Source organism: Salvelinus fontinalis, chromosome 13 (assembly GCF_029448725.1).
Source record: "Salvelinus fontinalis isolate EN_2023a chromosome 13, ASM2944872v1, whole genome shotgun sequence".
Classification (NCBI taxonomy): domain Eukaryota; kingdom Metazoa; phylum Chordata; class Actinopteri; order Salmoniformes; family Salmonidae; genus Salvelinus; species Salvelinus fontinalis.
The window spans coordinates 41,717,016-41,738,274 of NC_074677.1; the positions used below are offsets into that span (position 1 = coordinate 41,717,016).

Here is a 21,259-nt window from a genome sequence, read left to right on the forward strand (position 1 = left end):
ACCCTTTAATGCTAAGGGCATTCATACTTAGTCATACACACACACACACACACACACACACACACACACACACACACACACACACACACACACACACACACACACACACACACACACACACACACACACACACACACACACACACACACACACACACGCACGCACGCAATAAGTAACGCACGCACACACCTGCACAATGTAGCACACATGCTTTCATGCACGCAGGCAAAGACCGGATAACATTGTGTTTGGGTTTTTCTCTGTGATTTGGATGATTAGAAGATATAACTGCCAACTCTTTCTCTCAATTCTCAGGCCTTTTCAAATGACTCACGTCCTGTGTTTCATGTTTTACTGTGTGTATGAGTGAAAGAGGGAGAGAAAGAGAGAGATAGAGAGAGAGGAAGGAAGAGAGAGTGGAAGAGATACAGTACTCACTTGGTAGGCACCAGGCCAGGGTGTTGAAGGAAGTTCTAGCACAAGTAAACACAGACACAGTCGGTGTGACAAGACCCTCATCTATACAGTATAATGTAGTAACAATAATACACTAGTATTACACTAGTCGTAGTGTTTCTTGTTGTGCAGTTTCATCCTGTTTGTTTACTACAAACCCTACTCCTGTGGTCCTCTCTCATTCTTTCTCTTATCTTACTTTCTCCCCCCCCCCCCCCCCTCTCTCTCTCTCACACTCTCTCTTTTTCTCTCGTGTTGTGGTGCTGACTGGGCCGGGCAGGCTGCCCAGCACTACAGTAGGCCTGCTTGGACGTGCTTCAGCTCTGGGAGTCTTTTCTTAATGGAGCCCCAGCCCACAGCTAGCCGTGGAGCATAGCAGAGCACACGCACACACACACAAGTAGGAATCAGGCTCAGAAAGGGGGTTAAGTTTTAGTGTTTCAGTGAGTCACGCAGACGCCAGACGGCCCGAGCCAGTCGAACTAGCAAGTCATGTCTGAGGCCTCCCCTCACCGCTCCTCCCATCCCCCGCTCTCCTCCTTCTCCTGTTCCAGCCTGTTTGTTGTCTGTCAGCGCCCGCCGAGGAGCTCTGCTCTGCTCTGTTCTCAGCTCACTCTGAACTCATGGACCCCGGCCCTCTCACCGGCAAACCATTCCCCTCCGCCTCTCTCCCTCCCCGTCCGTGCCTCGAACCCTGCAACATCCCTCTCCCTCTCCCTTACACACTGTCTCTCTAACACACACACGCCCCCAGCCCCCTGTCTTCATCCTAGATCCGGGCTTTTCTACCTACGGTGCCTCTCGAAAGTATTCATACCCCTTGAATTATTCCAAATGTTGTTGTGACAACCTGAATTCAAAATCAATTCAATAGTTTTTCTCACCCATCTACAAACAATACCTCATAATGACGAAGTGAAAACATTTTAGGAGGTATTTTTGCAAATTTATTGAAAATTAAATACAGAAATATCTAAGTTACTTAGGTGTTCATACCCCTGAGTCAATACTTTGTATTAGCACATTTGGGGGCGATTACAGCTTTGAGTATGGTTATGTCTGTATGAATCAGTCAATCAAATGTATTTATAAAGCCTTTTTTACATCAGCCGATGTCACAAAGTGCTATATAGAAACCCAAACTAAAACCCCAGACAGCAAGCAATGTAGATGCACTGCAGAAGCACGGTGGCTAGGAAAAAATAACTAGAAAGGAAGGAACCTAGGAAGAAACCTAGATCGAAACCGGGCTCTGAGGGGTGGCCAGTCCTTTTCTGGCTGTGCCGGGTTGAGACTACAGACAGTACATGGCAAAGATGTTCAAACGTTCATAGATGACCAGCAGGGTCAAATAATAATAATAATCCCAGTGGTTGTAGAGGGTGCAACAGGTCAGCAGCTCAGGAGTAAATGTCAGTTTTCATAGCCGAGCATTCCGAGGTAGAGACAGCAGGTGCGGTAGAGAGAGAGCGAGTCGAAAACAGCAGATCCGGGACAAGGTAGCACGTCCGGTGAACATGTTAGGGTTCCATAGCCGCAGGCAGAACAGCTGAAACTGGAGCAGCAGCACGACCAGGTGGACTGGGGACAGCAAGGAGTCATCAGGCCAGGTAGTCCTGAGGCAAGGTCCCAGGGCTCAGGTTCTCCGGGAGGGGAGTGGAGGGAGAGGGAGAGAGAGAAAGAGAGAGAATTAGAGAGAGCATACTTAAATTCACACAGGACAGCGGATAAGACAGGAGAAATACAGCAGAGATAACAGACTGACCCTAGCCCTCCAACACATAAACTATTTCAGCGTCTGGATTTGGGGATGTTCTTCCATTACTCAAGCTATGTTAAGTTAGATGGGGAGTGGCAATGAACAGCAATCTTCAAGTCTTTCCGAAGATTTTCAATGGGATTCTATTTTGGGTTTTGGCTGGGCTACTCAAGGACTTTCACATTCTTGTTCTGAAGCCATTCCAGCGTTGTTTTGTCTATGTTTGGGGTCATTGTCCTGTTGGACTGTAAATCTTCGCCCCAGTCTAAGGTAATTTGCACTCTGAAGCAGGTTCTCATCAAGGATTTGTTTGTATTTGGCTCCATTCATTGTTACCTCTATCCTTACCAGTCTCCCAGTCCCTGCCGCTGAAAATCATCCCCATATTATGATGCTGCCACCCCCATTCTTCACGATAGGGATGGTGTTATACGGGTGATGAGCTGTGCCTTGTTTTCTTTGCATTCAGGCCAAAGAGTTACATTTTTGCTTCATCAGACCACAGAAACATTTGTCTTATGCGCTCAAAGTCTTTCACGTGCCTTTTTGCAAACTCCAGGGGTGCTGTCATGTGTCTTTTTCTCAGGAGTGGCTTCCATCTTGCCACTCTCCCATAAAGCCCAGATTGGTGAAATGCTGTAAAGACTGTTATCCTTCTGGCAGGTTCTCCCATCTCAGCCAAGGAACTCTGTAGTTCTGTCAGAGTGGTCATTGGATTCTTGGTCACCTCCCTGACCAAGGTCCTTTTTGTCTGGTTGCTATGTTTGGTTGGACGGACAGCTCTAGGTAGTTTTTTCCATTTCCAAATGATGGAGACCACTGTGCTCTTGGAAACTTTCAACACTCTATAAATTGTTTTATACCTTTCCCCAGATATATGCCTCATCACAATGCTATCTCAGAGACCTATTGACAGTTCCTTGGACGTCATGGTATAGTTTCTGCTCTGACATGCACTGTCAACTGTTGGACCTTATCTCCCACTCATAGGGGTGGCAGGTAGCCTAGTGGTTAGCGCGTTGGACCAGTAATCGAGAAGTTGCTAGATCGAATCCCCGAGCAGACAAGGTAAAAATCTGTTGTTCTACCCCTGAACAAGGCAGTTAACCCACTGTTCTGAGGCCTTCATTGTAAATAAGAATTTGTTCTTAACTGACTTGCCTAGTTAAATATAAAATATATACAGTTGAAGTCGGAAGTTTACATACACTTAGGTTGGAGTCATTAAAACTCATTTTTCAACCACTCCACAAATTTCTTGTTAACAAACTATAGTTTTGGCAAGTCGGTTAGGACATCTACTTTGTGCATGACAGAAGTAATTTTTCCAACAATTGTTTGCAGACAGATTATATCACTGTATCACAATTCCAGTGGGTCAGAAGTTTACATACACTAAGATGACTGTGCCTTTAAACAGCTTGGAAATTCCAGAAAATTATGTCATGGCTTTAGAAGCTTCTGATAGGCTAATTGACATCATTTGAGGAAATTGGAGGGGTCCCTGTGGATGTATTTCAAGGCCTACCTTCAAAATCAGTGCCTCTTTGCTTGACATCATGGGAAAATCAAAAGAAATCAGCCAAGACCTCAGACAAAAATTGTAGACCTCAACAAGTCTGGTTCATCCTTGGGAGCAATTTCCAAACGCCTGAAGGTACCACGTTCATCTGTACAAACAATAGTACGCAAGTATAAACACCATGGGACAACGCAGCTGTCATACCGCTCAGGAAGGAGGCGCATTCTGTCTCCTAGAGATGAACGTACTTTGGTGCGAATGTGCAAATCAATCCCAGAACAACAGCAAAGGACCTTGTGAAGATGCTGGAGGAAACAGGTACAAAAGTATCTATATCCACAGTAACCTGATAGGCCGCTCAGCAGGAAGAAGCCACTGCTCCAAAACCGCCATAAAAAGCCAGACTACGGTTTGCTACTGCACATGGGGACAAAGATCATACTTTTTGGAGAAATGTCCTCTGGTCGGATGAAACAAAAATATAACTTTTTGGCATAATGACCATCGTCATCTTTGGAGGAAAAAGAGGGAGGCTTGCAAGCCGAAGAACACCATCCCAACCGTGAAGCACGGGTTTAGCAGCATCATGTTGTGGGGGTGGTGCACTTCACAAAATGGAAGGCTTCACGAGGAAGGAAAATTATGTGGATGTATTGAAGAAACATCTCAAGACATCAGTCAGGAAGTTAAAGCTTGGTCGCAAATGGGTCTTCCAAATGGACAATGACCCCAAGCATACTTCCAAAGTTGTGGCAAAATGGCTTAAGGACAACAAAGTCAAGGTATTGGAGTGGCCATCACAAAGCCCTGACCTCAATCCTATCAAATTTGTGGGTAGAACTGAAAAAGCGTGTGCGAGCAAGGAGGTCTACAAACCTGACTCAGTTACACCAGCTCTGTCAGGAGGAATGGGCCAAAATTCACCCAACTGCTTGTGGAATGCTACCCGAAACGTTTGACCCAAGTTAAACAATTTAAAGGCAATGCTACCAAATACTAATTGAGTGTATGTACACTTCTGACCCACTGGGAATGTGATGAAAGATATAAAAGCTGAAATAAATCATTCTCTCTACTATTATTCTGACATTTCACATTCTTAAAATAAAGTGCTGATCCTAACTGACCTAAAACAGGGAATTTTTCCTTGGATTAAATGTCAGGAATTGTGGAAAAACTGAGTTTAAATTTATTTGGCTAAGGTGAATGTAAACTTCTGACTTCAACTGTATATATTGACAGGTGTGTTTCTTTCTAAATCATGCCCGAACAATTGGCCATTGGTGGCCTGCAATCAACATGTAGTGGCATCTCAAGGATGATCCAAATCATTTGGATGCTCCTGGGGGGGTGCAACTCAATATTAGGAAGGTGTTCCTAATTATTTGTCCTTTCAGTGAATAGTGTAGAGAATTATTGTACCATCCTAAACCGCTGTGAAATATATTTTCCATAACCAAAAATATTGTTTTTCCAGCTGTTTGAAGCTGGTGTACCTTAAGTAAAAGACGCAAAAACTTAAGATCGGGAAGCATAGATATAGCTCAAAAATAACATATCCCCAGTTTTTTAGACTTGCTTTCATTGAGAATTACAGATCTATAACTTACATTTCTATGTGCATTTGGTATGATTGCCTGAAAAGTTGCATATTACAGCTTTAAAGGAAAGAATTCAACAACCATGTTTTTGTCGCTAACAAATACAGTCGTGGGTGTTAACTCTACAATTTACTCCAAAAGAAAAGGAACACCGAGAAATATGCAAGTTATACTTTACACCAAACAACACCCAAAAATTATTTACTGTAAAACTACAGGTTTTCATTTATTAGGCTGACAAGTGTAACAGAGTCAGTACGAAGCAAAGTGAGTCCAGTTTACTCTAAATCAAGTGTTATGTTTTAGACTGTAGGTGTTGCGTATTACTTTACAGTAGAGCTTTGCAAACACCACGATCGAGGTTCTTTGAACACTGTAAGATTACAATGGGGAACACTGCAACAGAGTTAAATATTGAACAATTTCGAAAGTGTTATTTTAACACCAGTACAGTGGGACTCATATGTTCACAGAAAATAGTATACATTTTACTTTCAGAGTTAAATATACACTATTGATTTAGCTGTGTGTGAATACCTCCTTTGCTGTGTGAATGTGTCTTAGGGGGCAGCAGTCTTTACAGTCATGACCCTGCTGGCTTCTCTCCTTGTTCCACTTCTTTCCCTTTCTCCTCCCTTATCCCTTTGCTTTCCCCTCCTCCACCCTCAACCCTTTGACAAGCCTTCCTGCCTGAAGTGGCACACATGAAAGTTAGGGGCTAACTTCCTGTCTGACTGGATGGGATGTTACAAGGACAATCACAGAGGAGCTTCTTTGGTTGGTTAAAACTTCTCTAGGATAGGGGGCAGCATTTTCACTTTTGGATAAATAGTGTGCCCAATTTCAACTTCCTTCTACTCATCCCCAGAATATAAAATATGCATATTATTAGTAGATTTGGATAGAAAACACTCTGAAGTTTCTAAAACTGTTTGAATCATGTCTGTGAGTATAACAGAACTTATGTAGCTGGCAAAACCCTGAGGACTAACATTCAGATTTTTATTTTTTGAGGTCACTGTCTGTTCAATGAGTTTTCATTGGGATACTAGATTTCTAAGGGACTTGTTTGCAGTTCCTACCGCTTCCACTGGATGTCACCAGTCTTTGGATATTAGTTGAGGTTATTCCTTTGTGCAATGAAGAAGTACGAGCTTGAATCAGTGTAACGTTATGTGTACTGTTTGAGAGTTGCGCAAGACTAGAAAAGTAGCGTTAGTTTGTTGTCCTCCTGTATTGAAAACAGATAGACCCGTCTTCAATTTGATCGATTATTAACGTTTAAAAATACCTAAAGTTGTATTACAAAAGTAGTTTGAAATGTTTTGGCAAAGTCTAAATTTAACTTTTGAGATATTTTGTAGTGACGTTGTGCAAATCGGAAGCTGTTTTTTTCTGGATCAAACGCGCCAAATAAATGGACATTTTTGATATATATGGACGGAATTAATTGAACAAAAGGACCATTTGTGATGTTTATGGGACATATTGGAGTGCCAACAAAAGAAGCTCGTCAAAGTTAAGGCATGATTTATATTTTATTTCTGCGTTTTGTGTTGCGCCTGCAGGGTTGAAATATGCTACACTCTTTGTTTACTGTTGTGCTATCATCAGATAATAGCATTTTATGCTTTCGCCGAAAAGCCTTTTTGAAATCTGACATGTTGGCTGGATTCACAACGAGTGTAGCTTTAATTTGGTATCTTACATGTGTGATTTAAGGAAAGTATCTTACATGTGTGATTTTTATATAATTTTATTTTGAATTTGGCGCTCTGCATTTTCCCTGGCTTTTGGCCAAGTGGGACGCAAGTGTCCCCCCTATCCCAGAGAGGTTTTAAAGAGTAATATATCTTCTTTGTTCAACTTGATTGTTGCTAATATTAGATGTAGTTTAGATGCTGTGATTTCATTTTCAAGCACGGCGTGCAATAATGTTGTTGCAAAGATGTTTTGAGAATATAAAGCTCGCAAGCAAGTTATGTTAAGTTTATGCATTCATTTTTTATTGTTATTTATTTGTTATTTTTTTCAATTCAGAGGATTTATACAATATATTTATAGATATATTAAAAAAAAATATATATATATATATGATAAAAGCAAATAAATTAAGATTACATAGTAAATCTACTGAACAATACATCATAAAGGCTCAGAAATAGTTACAAATTATTAATACACATTCATGGATGTAAAGGCCCGCTGGTTAAGAGTTCAGAAATGTCCGCTGCTGCTTTTTTCCATGTGTCCAGAGTGAACACCTTGGCCCTGTGTATCCTGGCCGTGGAGAGTTAAATGTGAGCAGCCATTATTGCAATGGTAACTGATGAGGTGGAATCCACCTTTACACAATCATTTTCTTAGCAGCTGTGGATCCTGCCAACCACACTCTCTGTTGGCGCTCTGACAAGTGCAAATCAGAGTCGTCACAAAGCAACCTCACTATTGGATCTAATGACATTATTTTATCTATAACTACAGTACAACTCCTTTTGAGGGGCGTCTGTCTGTTAGAAGTTTGACCAATGGGTGTACTGCTAATTCTGCTCCCGTGTGGATAGGCGGAGGTGAAGGTAAAGACTAAATGATGAACCTGGGACATTAAAACAGTGGCAGATTTACTGGAAACTGAGGAGTCCATTCACATTGAATATGTCTTTGAAAGTACAGATACCCTTCTTAGACTACGAATCTGATATAAATGGTTTTCTTACACGCTAAGAAACACTTCTTTATTACGCCATATTGGAGAGTACGAATGCCTTTTAAGATTAGATCTCATATACTTCTCTGTAGCTTTCCACACATGTTTTAACTAGTTGACATGACCACCATTGTCATTTAATAATTGTCACCATGGATGTAGCTCCAAATATAAACATACACTCTATCTGCAAAAGTATGTGTACAGTGGACACCCCTTCATATTAGTGGATTCGGATATTTCAGCCACACCTGTTGCTGAATCGAGCACACAGCCATGTAATCTCCATAGACAAACATTGGCAGTAGAATGGTCTTACTGAAGAGCTCAGTGACTTTCAACGTAGCACTGTCATAGGATGCCACCTTTCCAACAAGTCAGTTCGTAGAATTTCTGCCCTGCTAGAGCTGCCCTGATCAACTATATAAGGGCTGTAAGTGGAAATGTATAGGAGCAACAACGGCTCAGCCGCAAAGTGGTAGGCCGCACAAGCTCACAAAACGGGACTGCCGAGTGCTGAAGCGCGTAGTGCGTAACAATTGTCTGTCCTTGGTTGCAACACTCACTACCAAGTTCCAAACTGCCTCTGGGCGCAACATCAGCACAATAAGTGTTCTTCGGGAGCTTCATGAAATTGGTTTCCATGGCCAAGCAGCCGCACACAAGCCTAAGATCACCATGTGTAATGCCAAGCGTCAGCTGGAGTGGTGTACCGCCATTGGACTCTGGAGAAGTGGAAATGCGTTCTTTGGCGTGATCACGCTTCCCCATCTGGCAGTCCGACGGACGAATCTGGGTTTGGCAGATGCCAGGAGAACTCTACCTGCCCCAATGCATAGGGGCAACTGTAAAGTTTTGTGGAGGAGGAATAATGGTCAGGGGCTGTTTTTCATGGTTCGGGCTAGGCCCTTTAGTTCCAGTGAAGGGAAACGCTTAAGCATACAATGGCATTCTAGATAATTCGTATTTGTAGTCAACTCCCCCCACTCTTGAGCACATCTTCATGCGTGTGACACGATTGAACATGGGTCAAAAGGCAAACAAAAGTATTATCTTAGTTTTTTCACTGGTAGACAGTGTCCTTTGCCGGTAGACAGTGTCCTGAACACCTTTAATAGAACTGCAGGAAAACAGTGCCCGACAGGCGGGGGTGAAGGACACTGTGTACCGGTGTACGGCTAGCTAGCTAGCTGATCATTTAAAGAGCTGATCATATCTGGCCCTGTGCCCTCTCTGAATCGTGGCATTGAACGCTTTAGCAGGATTCCTTCTCTTCACAACTGGCTACATGATTATTGCAGCTCAATGGGTGTATCTTTTGTTGACAATTTCGATATCTTTTGGAAACAAAACCCATTTTATAAGGAGGATGGGATCCACCCAAATCATTTGTGTTCCTGGACCCTTACACAGCATTATAAGGCTGCGTTGAGGCAATGACTTATCAATGACCCAAGCCCAGCTCAGTTAGTCCCTACCATTGTGTCACTGAGTTGTCATAATGCTTTAGCAAATGTACATTATACCAGGAGCGTTGGTAGACACAATGTAAGTAACCTAATTTATGTCCCTCTAACTGCCATGAATGCCTCTGCTGATCGTACAGCTATTGTATGCAGCAGTCATGTGCCTATTGACCAGATTTATGCTGTTCGCACTGAGGCGGTGTGCCCTAGTAGGAAATCCCCTGCTTGCAGCTCACCCTGCACTAACATAAATAACATGAGAATATCTACTTGATAACAAGAAATCATCCCAGAAAAGTGCTCAAAATAGCCCACGTTAACATGTAGCTTCAGAAACGAGGTTAATGAAATGAATACCTTGCTAGTAACAGATGACTTTGATATTTTGACTCTCTGCTGCTGTTCACCACCAAGTGCTAACAGTCAGTATCTGGATAACATGTGAAATGCTTGATAATGTATGTGATATCAACAGAGAGGTATATTTTCAGGGTGACTTAAATATTGACGGGCTTTCGTCAAGCTGCCCACTCAAAAAACAGCTTCAGGATCTGGTCATCAGTCACTCTACCAAGTTAGTTACAAACTGCACAGGAATGAAGTCATCAACATGTATTGATCACATTTTCATGAATGCTGCAGAAATGTGCTTGAAGACAGTATCCAGATCCATCAGATCATACAATACGTTTTGTAGTAAATCCTATGTTACTAATTTGTAAATAAAGCCAGTTTGTTATTTAGAATGATTTATTTCTGTTTTTAGAGGGAGAGAAACCAAAAACCTACAGTCATCTCATGGGTCTCCCAGTCTACGCCGGCACGGGTATTGAACCGGCATCTTTAGCAACACATTACATTTACATTTTTACATTTTAGTCATTTAGCAGACGCTCTTATCCAGAGCGACTTACAGTAGAGTGCATACATTTTATTACATTTTTTACATACTGAGACAAGGATATCCCTACCGGCCAAACCCTCCCTAACCCGGACGACGCTATGCCAATTGTGCGTCGCCCCACGGACCTCCCGGTTGCGGCCGGCTGCGACAGAGCCTGGGCGCGAACCCAGCCCAGCCTGGGCGCGAACCCAGAGACTCTGGTGGCGCAGCTAGCACTGCGATGCAGTGCCCTAGACCACTGCGCCACCCGGGAGGCACAGCTTGACTGCTATGCATTGTCTTAGACCGTTGCTAGTGGCCCTGTACAATGTGACCGGTCAGGAGTGGGCTACAGTACTACAGTAAGAACAAAAATAATCCTAACAAAATAAAATAATAAAAACCTTAGTGTAACAACAGTTTTAGTAAGTAATATTGAAGTCGTACACAATTATCAGTTTCTATTTAGGTTTACGTCGCCCATTCATTGTCAGTTAGAGACACAGTAGGACCCAAAGCATAATTAGTGCTCTAACTCCCCCTTGTGCTGGTCTCGAGCAATGAAGTAGTGACGCAGGGTACCGTACTAAACCACAAATGACCTCTTAAGTCCCGCAGCATAATCGCAAAACTTTTAGTGGAGCAACCACTGTAGGCACTTTCAATGTAACATACTGAAACAAAATGAACTATGCAAAGCTAAGAGATTTTCTTGCAGGCAGAGTGCGTTGGAGTACGATTCTATTGCATTGACATGCACGACTCAAAGCCAATTTATGCTTGGTCCGAAAATGTGGTCGGAGGCGCCGTATGAATGGTGTGACACAATTGCAAAGCCGCTCTGCGAAGCGCAAGAAGTATGAATGCCCTGACTTCTGCAGAAGCCATATCACCGTAAATGCTGTACGGCCAATGCAGACGTCAGATTGACCATGCAGCGCCTGTCAGGCCCGTACTCTACACAGACCGGTGCACCCTAACCAATCAGAGCTGCAGTAGGCCTAAATGCAAATATCCATTGCCATATATGGATCTGTGCCATTCACTTTGAACTGGACAGCATGAGCTGTCGTGAGTAGATGCGCTTGTTTTGAGATCAAAGCGAGAGCTGCATGTAGCCACCTTTTAGTTTAGTTTAGTTTAGTTTATTACTTTGACCATTTTGAAAAACAAGCACACATAAAACTTAAAAGCCATACATGCACATGAATAAAATCATTGAGGATAACACACAATAAAGTCTGGAACTTATTTCCATTGTGGTCCTCTTGAGACAAGATGGCTATACAAGATCGAACACAGTATGGCAGTGGAATAATAAAACAAAAACATAAAAGAAGAACATCTATCTCATCATTCCAGTTACATCATAGGGGTTATTCATATGGGCACAGAGGACATCAAACATATTTTTACTTTATTTTTTAAAGCTGTCCAGAGAGGACATTGTTTTTATAGGCAGAGGCAACTCATTCCATTCTGAGGCTCCAGTATACAAGAAGGTACCTTTCCCAGCATTACTCCTGAACCTGTATAAGCACACATCAGCAACACCTGATCTGGTGCTGTGATTGTGTGCATCCCTAACACGAGGAAAGTAATCACTTAGATATCTGGGCGCAGGACCATAAATACTCCTGTAAACCAAACCTAGTCTAATCTGGGACACCCTAGCCTCAACAGGCAGCCAGTTTAGTTCCTGAAAGCAGCTCCTGCCTATGTGAGTACGTGGACTCACCTTCAAAACTACCCTGATCAACTTATTCTGGGCTATCTGGAGCTTCCCCTTCATAAGTTTAGATAAGCCCCCAAACCAGGAAGTACTAGCATAGTCAAAATGGCATTGAATGAGGGCAGTAGCTAGCACTTTCATGGAGTCCTTATCAAGCAGCTTGGACTTTCTAGACAAAAACTTAATCCTGGCATTAACCTTCCCTAGCACCTTATTGGCCATGCTCACACCTCCCAAGCTTCCATCAAGGATACATCCCAAGTAGCTAACAGAGGTTTTAGTAGTCAGCACCTCACCCCCTAACTCCACTCTGATTTCAGACAACCTACACAATTTAGGTCTGGATCCCTCACAAAAATAATTGCTTCAGTTTTCCCTAAGTGCAGAGATAGCTTATTATCTCCAAGCCATTTGCTAATGTTAGTAAGCTCTGTGCTAAGTATGCTCTCCAACATAGTTTTACTTTTGTGAGACACCAGAAGTGTAGAATCATCCGCATAAAGAAAAAGACGGCAAGAACAAGCATCTTTCATATCATTAATATACAATAAAAACAGCAGAGGCCCAAGCATGCTCCCCTGCGGAACGCCACAACTCATTAGTTTTGCCTGAGACAGTGAACCATTAACCTCTACTACTTGCTCCCTTCCTGATAAATAGGACTTTACCCAGCCTAGAGGGGTACTGCTTAACCCCAGTGCCTCCAGTTTGGAGATTAGGAGACAGTGGTTAACTGTATCAAAGGCCTTCTGTAGGTCAGGCAGTACCATTCCACACAGATTTCCCTCATCAATCTCTTTCCTGATGAAGTCAGTCAAGTAAAGTAGACATGAATCAGTGGAGTATGTTTTTCTAAAACCCAACTGAAAATTATACATTAGACCCTGTTTGTAAACATATTCATAAATTTGCTCATGTACAATTCTCTCCAGGATCTTTGATGTTACACAGAGGATAGATACAGGCCTATAATTCCCAGGGTCAGACTTTATCCCCTTCTTATACAGAGGTATAACTTTAACCTATAACCTGTGCACATTTGATCATATTCTTTGCCAGTTAGTGAGTTATTAGCCCAGTTCTAGCTAATTTCTAGTCAACAATGGGGAAGGGGTTGCTTCCTACAAGTGCACAGAATGTGTGCATTTCTAGTAATTTTGAAAAGCAAGTCCGGTAAAGAGCTTAAAGGGGCAGTGTTGTATTTTGCAACAAGTCTTGAATAAGCTAAGTAGCCAATAGGCATGAGGGTAGCATAATTTTTCTTATTCTTTGTAATAATGGTATGGGAATAAAAAATAATTATACATGTTTTTTTTGCATCAAACAACACAACATTTTCAATCACCTCCTTGTTTGAAGGCCAAGTGGATAAACAGGTTAATGTCAAGCCCTGCATGTTTTTTTCTCTCGAAAGTCTCATGGAATGTAGGCCTACATTGAACACCACACATTTGCTGCTAATGTAGGCTGAATGAGAGAACAGCTATTTCCATGTTAAAATGTCATGGGATGCATTTTTCTCGGTTGTTTTTGATGTTAGGCCAATCTGGTAGGCCTACATTATAATCAAATAGCCACAGTAGCCTCAGTGTTCACAGTAAACGCGCGCCGGAAGTTTCACAGAATTTTCACAATGTTCAAATTAGCACTCAGCAGACATGAAATTTGCTATGCCCAAAACATTTTCAGGGAGTATTAGTGCCAGCCGCATGAGGCATGCTCTCTGTTTTACAGTTGATGCGTTTTCTTGAAAAAGTGGTATGACTAAACAGATAGTTCCTCTGTTTTCCAGGGTGCTATGCTCCTGAAAATGTCAGGTCCTCTAGCCTCTTTCTCGGGCCTGCCAAGGCCTCGACAGTAATACAGTTTATCCCAAACTAGTTTTTTTTTTCTGCGGGATAATTACACAAATGTTTATGCAAAAGACACACCAGAATGGCTTTCCAAGAGTTGTTGAGTGTTCCTGAGTGGTCTAGTCTTAGTCTTGACTTAAATCTGCTAACAAAATCTGAGACAAGGTTTAAATATCATTGTCCATGACATTTTCCACATTTTGTTATGTTACAGCCTTATTCTAAAATTGTTTAAGTATTTTTTTCCCCTCATCAATCTAAACACAATACTCCTAAATGACAAAGCAAAAAAAGTTTTAGACATTTTTGTTAAAAAAAAATACAAAAAATAAACTGAAATACCTAATTTACACAAGTATTAAGCCCCTTTGCTATGAGACTCGAAATTGAGCACAGGTTCATCCTGTTTTCATTGATCATCCTTGAGATGTTTCTACACCTTGATTGGAGTCCACCTGTTGTAAATCCAATTGATTGGAATGATTTGGAAAGGCACATACCTGTCTATATAAGGGGGCTCCCGAGTGGCGCAGTGGTCTAAGGAACTGCATCTCAGTGCTAGAGGCGTCACTACAGATCCTGATTCGATTCCAGGCTGCAAAATCCAAGCCATGAGGTTGAAGGAATTGTCCGTAGAGCTCTGAGACAGGATTGGGTTGAGGCAGAGATCTGCGGAAGGGTACCAAAACATGTATGCAGCATTGAAGGTCGCCAAGAACACATTGGCCTCAATCATTCTTTAATGGAAGAAGTTTGGAACCAACAAGACTCTTCCTAGAGCTGGACACCCGGCCAAACTGAGCAATCAGGGGAGAAGGGCCTTGGTCAAGATGGTGACTAAAAACCTGATGGTCACTCTGACAGAACTCCCGAGTTCCTCTGTGGAGATGGGAGAACCTTCTATAAGGACAACCATCTCTGCAGCAATCCACCAATCAGGCCTTTATGGTAGAGTGGCCAGAAGGATGCCACTCCTCAGTAAAAGGCACATGACAGCCCGCTTGGATGTTGCCAAACGGCACCTAAAGACTCTCAGACCATGAGAAACAAGATTCTGTGGTTCTTTTGAAACCACGGTTGAACTCTTTGGCCTGAATACCAAGCGTCACATCACACCTGGCACCATCCCTATGGTGAAGCATGGTGGTGGCAGCATCATTCTGTGGGGATGTTTTTCATCAGCAGGGACTGGGAGACTAGTCAGGATCGAGGCAAAGATGAACGGAGAAAAGTACAGAGAGATCCTTGATGAGAACCTGCCCCAGAGCGCTCAGGACCTCCGACCGGAGTGAAGGTTCACCTTCCAACAGGACAACGACCCTAAGCACACAGCCAAGACAACGCAGGAGTGGCTTCGGGACAAGTCTCTGAATGTCCTTGAGTAGCCCAGCCAGAGCCCGGACTTGAACCCGATCAAACATCTCTGGAGAGACCTGAAAATAGCTGTGCTGTAACGCTCCCCATCCAACCTGAGAGCTTGAGAAGATCTGCAGAGAAGAATGGGAGAAACTCCCCAAATACAGGTGTGCAAGCTTGTAGCATCATACTCAAAGAAGACTCGATGCTGTAATCACTGCCATTAGTGCTTTATCAAAGTACTGAGTAAAGGGTCTGAATAGTTATGTAAATGTGATATTTCAGTTTTTATTTGTAATAAATGATAAAAAATTCGAAATAGCTGTTTTTGCTTTGTGATTATGAGGTATTGTGTGTAGATTGACGAGGGGGAAAAACGATTTAATACATTTTCGAATAAGGCTGCAATGTAACAAAATGTGGAAAATGTCAATGGGTCTGAATACTTTCCGAAGGTACTGTAGGTCCCTGAAAAACTGTCCATAATGAAAAAACAGCACACGGTAGGAATTTCAGGTTTTGCTCATCATTCAACAGACATAAAATTATAAAATGAGACAATACATTTTTAGGACCTCAATAAATACATTATAACTACCCAAATGTTAATTTTGGTGAACTTACCCTTTTAAGGGTTTCTTTAAGGTTTAAAACAAAACAAAAAAAAAAAATGTGTGCCTAGCACTGGGATTTGAGCCGTAGTTCCATACATCCATGGAACGTTGCAATAAAAAGGGGGAGAATGGAGAAGAAAGGTTGTGTAGTATAGATCGAACTGAATGTGAGCAATTCAGGAGACACCCAGGTCATTGTTGTATTATGAATCATGTTGTGAGTGAGTAAACATGGAAAAATGTCACTGTTGTAAATCCTAAACCAAAATGGATATTCTTGTGCCTCATTTGGATAATCATTCTATTGTTGTTCATTCCAAGAGTCAGTATCTGTGTGTGTGTATCCATGCAGAATCCTGTGGTCTGGTACATCTGGGTTGATGTACAGAGGGGTGTCTCAGCCTAGCTCAGCCTCAGTCCACATGGTTGTTTTGGGAAATTCCCTGGTTGGTTGTTGGGTGGGTGTTTTGTTTTCTGTCGCCTGTCTTGTTTTGGTCTTTCTCTCTGTTCCCTGTGTCCTGCTGCATCACAACAGTAAGTTGATACTATAGCGTGCTGGGAAGATTTTGGCTAGACAGACTGTGCGTGTGCGTGTGTGTGTGTGTGTGTGTGTGTGTGTGTGTGTGTGTGTGTGTGTGTGTGTGTGTGTGTGTGTGTGTGTGTGTGTGTGTGTGTGTGTGTGTGTGTGTGTGTGTGTGTGTGTGTGTGTGTGTGTGTGTGTGTGTGTGTGCGTGCGTGCGTGCGTGCGTGCGTGTGCGTGTGAGTGTCAGAGACAGACAGACTGTGTGTCTAATCTGTCTGTCTGTCAGTCCTTGTAATTTGACCTTGTTGTCTTCTGTAATGGTACAGGCTGTGTGTTTAGGTAGGAGAGGGACAGACTGACTAGAGAGGGACAGAAAGAGTAGCCTGGTTCCTATAGGAGTCGGCAAGACAAGACGAGCACAAACAGAAGTGGGTTCAGGCTACAAAGCGAGGCGTTGTGCCATTCTGCCCATGTCTTTCCCACTGGGCACAGACTGATTGAATCCACGTTGTTTCCATGTCATTTCAACAACAAAAAACGTCATCAACGTAAAGGAATTATTCGGAATGTTTGTCTTTTTTTCACCCAACTTTTAAACTAATCCAATGAGTTTTTATTGATTTACACGTTAGTTGACAACTCAATCGAACGCAAATCAAAAGTAGACGTTTGTGTCCAGTGGGTTGCCAAAATAGAGCTAATTGATCAGGGACTTTATTTTATTTTGCTGTTATATTCCTTAGCTTCTGTCCTCTTTATACCCATATGTCTCTCTATGTTGTCTGTTTTTACCTTTATTTAACTAGGCACGTTTGTAATATTATTTTAGAATATGTCATGTAAAAAAATATTTCATGACATTGGCAATGTACCAACTTAACATGATGAACACGAATGACATTTACTCTCACGGGTGGGGAAAAATAACCTATGGATTACATTAAAAAAGACCCAGCTGCTGGGTCAACCTAGCATGAAAGTGTATATAACCCAATTAATGGTTAAATTAACCCATGTTTGGGTAATCTCAACAGCCAAACATGTTGGGTTATTCACCCAACCCAACTGCCCGGGTCAAAATAACCCAGCATGTGTTCTGTCTAATATTTAGCCAGCGCTGGTTTACTAAATAAGACAAATTACGTTGATTTTAAGCCAGCATTTTTTTCTGCTGTTTACTAAAACAAAACAAAAAGTAAGGTGGTCACATAGTGTGTATTTGGTTTTACTCTCCTTGTGGGGACCAGAAGTCCTCACAAGGATAGTAAAAAGGAATATTCAAACAAGTGGGGACATTTTACCGGTCCCCACAAGAAAAAAAGACTATTTTAGGCGTAGGGGTTAGGTTTAGGGTTACAATCAGGGTTACAGTTAGGGTTAGGAGTTAGGGTCAGTGATTTGGGGTTAAGGTTAGCGTTAAGGTTCGTTTTTTTTTTTTTTTAAGGATTTTGAATGGGAATCAATTGTTTGGTCCCCACAAGGATAGTAAAACAAATGTGTTTCTGTGTGTGTGTACATTTAAGCCTCCTGGTAAACGCCTCCCCCATAAGACACATAGGTTTCAACAGGTGAGGATCTTCATGGCTTAGTTACCATGGTTCCCATTCTCTACAACCACTGTATTGATCATGATTCAAGCTCTTACTCCAATACTTACTTTCATCAACACAACCCACACACACACACACACACGCACGCACGCACGCACGCACGCACACACACACACACACTAAACCTGACCCCTGAGCTTAAAATAGCCTTTGTACTCACTAGGGAGAATTTTCCTTGTTTTACTATCCTTGTGGGGACATTTGGGGATTTCAAGTACCTACAAGGATAGAAGAACAAGTACACACACGACAGTACAGGGACAAAGTGGAGTCACAATTCAATGGCTCAGACACATATGTGGCAGGGAAAATCACAGATTATAAAGGAAAAACCAGCCACGTTGCGAACACCGACACCTCACTCCTAGACGAGCTTAACATCTTCTTTGCCTGCTTCGAGGAAAACAACATTGAGCTGCCAATGAACTCCTCCCTGTGCAACTGGGTCCTGGACTTCCTTACGGGCCGACCCCACGTGGTGAAGGTAGGCAACAATACCTCCGCCACGCTGATCCTCAACACGGGGGCCCCACAGGGGTGCGTTCTCAGCCCCCTCCTGTACTCCCTGTTCACCCATGACTGCTTGGCCATGCACGTCTCCAACTCAGTCATCATGTTTGCTGATGACACAACAGTGGTAGGCCTGATTACCGACAATGATGAGACGGCCTACAGGGAGGAGGTGAAAACCCATGGCAAAGTGGTGCCAGGAAAATAACCTCTCCCTCAACATTAACAAAACGAAGGAGTTGATTGTGGACTACAGGAGACAGCAGAGAGATCACACCCCTATCCACATCGATGGGGCCGCAGTGGAGATGGTCAGAAACTCTCCGGCGTGCACATCACTGACAACATGAAATGGTCCCTTCACACAGACAGCATGGTGAAGAAGGCGCAACAGCGCCTCTTCAACCTCAGGAGGCTGAAGAAATGTGGCTTTGCCCCTAAGACCCTCACAAACGTCAACAGATGCACCATTTAGAGCATCCTGTCAGGCTGTGTCACCGCCAGGCCATCAGACAGTTAAACAGCTAACTGGCCTCCACCAAGTACCCTGCTCTGAACTTTAGCCACTGTTACTAGCCGGCTACCACCTGATACTCAACCCTGCACTTAGAGACTGCTGCCCTATGTACATAGTCATTGAACACTGGCCACTTTAATAATGTTTACATACTGTTTCACCCACTTACACTGTAAATATATACTGTATTATAGTAATGGCTCAACCTATATATATCTTTTTTGTGGGGGGGATTGTGTGTGTATTGTTTATTTTTATTTGTTATTGCTAGGTATTACTGTGCTTTGAGCTAGACATATAATCATTATAGCAATAACATCTGCAAATCTGTGTACGCGACCAATACACTTTGATTTGATTTGACCCACACACTCACACACACACACACACAAAGTGGAAGTGAGTCATGAAGAGAAAGTGTTACTCAAACCCCCTTCGAGTAGATCCAGGCTAATCAGATCCTGCCTCACAAAACCCACTGGTCTAGCCAAGTTGGGTCTCTTGTGACTGGAAGACATGCACCGCGAGATTTGGTTCTGGGTGGTGAGATTATACAGTACATATAGCTATGTGGTTGTGAATTATAACTTATCTGACTGTCAAATAATCAAATCAAATTGTGTTTGTCACATGCGCCAAATACATTATTTGTAGACCTTACAGTGAAATGCTTACTTACAAGAGCAGCAGTAAATAACAATAGGGGGTACCGGTACAGAGTCAATGTGCAGGGGCACCGGTGTCGAGGTAATTGAGGTAATATGCAGCTACAGTAGTTCAATTATTTGTCAGTTATATTCTTCATTGCTGTTTCCTTGAAAGAGGAATGGTTTGGGTGGGGAACTATTTCAATTTACTGAGCTCTTGAACCTATTTCCCTGGGTCTCTTTTGTAACACAGCCCGGCCCTCCTTTAAAAACGAAAGAAAACCTTTTAAAAACCTTTTTTCCCTACCTTTGTACTTTATCTCTCGCTCATATTTTCTCTCTGTTTGATGGTGTATGTGGTTAGGGTGTGTGTGTGTGTGTGTGTTTGTAGGTGGGTGTGTGTTTATGTGTGTGTGTGCGTGCCCGTGTGTGTGAGGGGGAGTTGATAGATGGACGGTAAAAGGATTGTACAGGTGGAACAGGGTGGAGCACTACAGGAAACGTGTTATTAAGAGCTATTGTGAAGAGGATTACAACCATTGGTTGTTTGTGTGCGCCGTGTGTTGCGACTGAAATGTTGAAGAAAACACTCCTGTCTATTTAGTTTCTTTTTAAATCACACTGCAACGCTAGCACTAGCACCTTCATCTCTGGCTCAGAGTGCACACCTCAAAGACCTGCACATCTTTGTAGATTGTAAACAAGGTTATAGTCAGGGTGGAGGGCTACAGGGATCCTTTACTTTTGGTATCAAAACATCTCAGGTCCCAAACCATACTTAAAGTGTATTAAAGGCCCACTGCGCAGAGCTCTGTCCTGTAACCCCAGAGCTAGAGGGACATATGTTTTAAGGTTTAAGGCTTGGTATTTGACATGATAGACCCCCCCCCCCCCCCCCCCCCCCCCACAGGGGTCCCAAGGACCAAGTTTGGGAAACGCTGTAGTAGACCCTGAATACTAGGAGTAATGGTGCTGGGCATTCATTAAGTACAGTAAAGCTAGGTGGAGCTTTAGTGACAAAAACGTACGTCTCGGAAATTATGATCTGTGCTTTTATTGTGTTTAGGTGTAAGGGAAGGTTTAAGGCATGGTATTTGACTTGTTAGACCCTGAATCGCCGTACTGTCCACTTGTTAGTTTTGATTTAACACTCAGTGTTAATTATTATTATTTTTGAACACTGGAGAATTTTTTGTGTTAACAGTATGTTTGTGTGCAGGAGGCCAAATATTTACAGAAATGTTTGAATGATACCACCACATAGTGATCCTTCTGCCCACATGCCCCTCGCTCCCCTCTTTCTCTCTCTCCTTCCCTCCCCCACCAGAGAGGGGGCCCTGCCAACAGAGGTCTTGTCTGGGTGTGAGTGGAAAAAGCTGGCTAGTCAAAATATCATTAGGGAGGATGTGTGTGTGTGTGTGTGTGTGTGTGTGTGTGTGTGTGTGTGTGTGTGTGTGTGTGTGTGTGTGTGTGTGTGTGTGTGTGTGTGTGTGTGTGTGTGTG

General features: G+C 42.7%; 1 protein-coding gene across 1 annotated transcript in view; it reads left to right on the forward strand.

Moving 5' to 3' along the window:
* Positions 1 to 21,259, forward strand: part of LOC129868713 (forkhead box protein O1-A-like) — a 74,309-nt gene that overhangs the window by 43,239 nt on the left and 9,811 nt on the right. The gene's annotated exons all lie outside the window — the stretch shown is intronic.